We start from the raw sequence: 2,503 nt of genomic DNA, 5'->3' as shown, positions 1-2,503 counted from the left end.
CCATTTTTGTAGCATTAACACCATCAAACCGATGAGAGCTTCGGATCTCCCAAGTAATTATAGATAACTTATCCGAATTGTTTAAATGTGTAGAATCCATAAGCTTGTTTTTCATCAACCGGTCAAAATTTACAGCAAGGCATGCAAACTTTTGGCCAGACAGAAACTGCACACAAGCTGAATGTAAATGTAACTCTCTGTAAATCCACTCTCTGACACTAGGTGGCACTCATGGAACAGCAGAATAACAGCGGTTTCCCGCAACCTCGGCGGACAAAGCAGCATTGCTATTAAGAACACTACTTTATTATGGAGCGAAGATGACAACAACTCTGCGTGCTGTGCGCATATGAGACTGTTATTAAAACTGTGTTTTATACTGTATAGTATTTATTTATCCTCAGTTGTTCAAATCGCGGGGAATTTTATCATGCTTTATCATCAAACCGGTATTCGTTCCATCCCTACATTGGACTAAATGGGTGAAAAATGAAAGAAAGTCATGTAGGTTTGGAATGACATGAGGACAGATTTTTAATTTTTGGGTGAACTGTCCCTTTAAGAACAGAAATGTCCACATGGACAGCAATTCCTCTTGGTTTACTGAGCTTCTTTAAATCTGAATGCATTAAAATATGTTAGCCTGAGTTTGAAATACAACATGCACACACACACACACACACACACACACACACACACTTGAAAGAAAGGTTCTTCATATTTTTCAGGATTGTGTCAGCTAGATCTATCTATCTATCTGCTGACATTTAAGCGAAAAACTTTTGACTTCAATTGTTATATAATTTGCATTCAAATATTTGGTGTTAATTTTTTTAATTGCAAATTAAAAGCATTTCACTGTACATAAAAAGACCATTCCAGGGTACAGGATGTTATTTGTGGTCAGGCACACTGGTTTGAACATCACACTGCCACGTAAAATACATGGGCTCCTGAAGTGCTTGCTGCTCTATTTGAAGTTCTTCATCCATTTTTAATCCAGCAGGCCCCCTGGTGGTCATTCTTAGAAAACCCCTCTCATATCCACCCTTCCCCCATGAACATCTCTGTCTGTGGAAAATCCATGTGCATAATGGAAGGGATTCTTTCCTTCTCAGCAGCTGTGATGTTGCAGTGCAGAGCTGATCGTCTTCAAGATCAATCTTTTATGAATGCTGTCAGTGCTTCATGCTTTAAGCACACAGGTGAAGTGCAGTTATAAACAGTAACTAACTAACTTGTGTATCAGCTCAGATGGGCTTCTGTATGACAAACAAAGCTGCTGTTTTTCTGTATGGCCTTAATACACAATCACAACACATGAAGCAGAGCAACAGTGTGTATGGAGTTGAATGACTGCCATTTTCATACTCAACACAATTATACACTTAAAAGTATGAGATAAAACGGAACTGAAATGCTCAGTTCTTATAATGTTCTTGTCCAATGTTAGTTTTGTACAGTCTGTTCCTTTGTTTCTGTGGTGAAGTTTTCATGGCTTTTGTTGGGGTTTAGTGCTATCTGCTGGATAAAAGCAAGAATGAATTTGATTTAAAAAAAATGCTGTGAAAGTTTTTGCCCCTTCCTGTTTTTGTTGCATATTTGTCACACTTAAATGATTCAGATCAAACTAATTTTATTACACAAAGATAACCCGAGTAAATACAAAATGCAGTTTTGAAATAATGATTTCATTTGAGGGAAAAAAGCTGTTCAAACCTGCCTGCCACTACGTGAAAAAGAAATTGCCCCCTAAATCTAATAACTGGTGCCACCCTTGGCAGCAACAACTGCAATCAAGCGTTTGCGATAGCTGGCAATGAGTCTTTCACATCGCGGTGGAGGAATTTTGGCCCACTCTTTTTTGCAGAATTGTTCAGCCACACTGGAGGGTTTTTGAGCTTGAATGGACTGTTTAAGATCATGCCACAGCATCTCAATCGGATTTAAGTCTGGACTTTGACTGGGTCACTCCAAAACCTTAATTTAGTTTTTCTTGAGCCATTCAGAGGTGGACTTGCTGGTGTGTTTGGGATCATTGTCCTGCTGCATAAACCAAGTGCACTTGAGCTTGAGGTCACAAACTGATGGCCGGACATTCTCCTTCAGGATTTTCTGATAAAGCGCAGAATTCATGGTTCCGTCAATTATGGCAAGTCGTCCAGGTCCTGAATCTGCAAAGCAGCCCCAGATCATCACACTACCTCCACCATGTTTGACTGTTGGTATGATGTTCTTTTTATGAAATGCTGTGTTGGTTTTACGCCAGATGTAACAGGACCCACACACCTTCCAAAAAGTAAAATTTTTGTCTCATCAGTCCACAGAATATTTGCCCACAAGCCTTGGGGATAATCAAAATATTTTTTTGGCATGTGTGAGCCGAGCCTTTGTGTTCTTTTTGGTCAACAATGGCTTTTGCCTTTGATGCTGTTTTTGGATGCAATCCCATGGATGCCGTTTTTGCCCAGTCTCTTTCTTATTGTTGAATCATGAACACTGA

The sequence above is a fragment of the Sinocyclocheilus grahami genome, unplaced genomic scaffold (assembly GCF_001515645.1).
Source record: "Sinocyclocheilus grahami isolate Dianchi unplaced genomic scaffold, SAMN03320097.WGS_v1.1 scaffold98.1, whole genome shotgun sequence".
Classification (NCBI taxonomy): domain Eukaryota; kingdom Metazoa; phylum Chordata; class Actinopteri; order Cypriniformes; family Cyprinidae; genus Sinocyclocheilus; species Sinocyclocheilus grahami.
The sequence above is the reverse complement of the archived record's forward strand: the minus strand, read 5'-3'. Positions refer to the sequence as shown.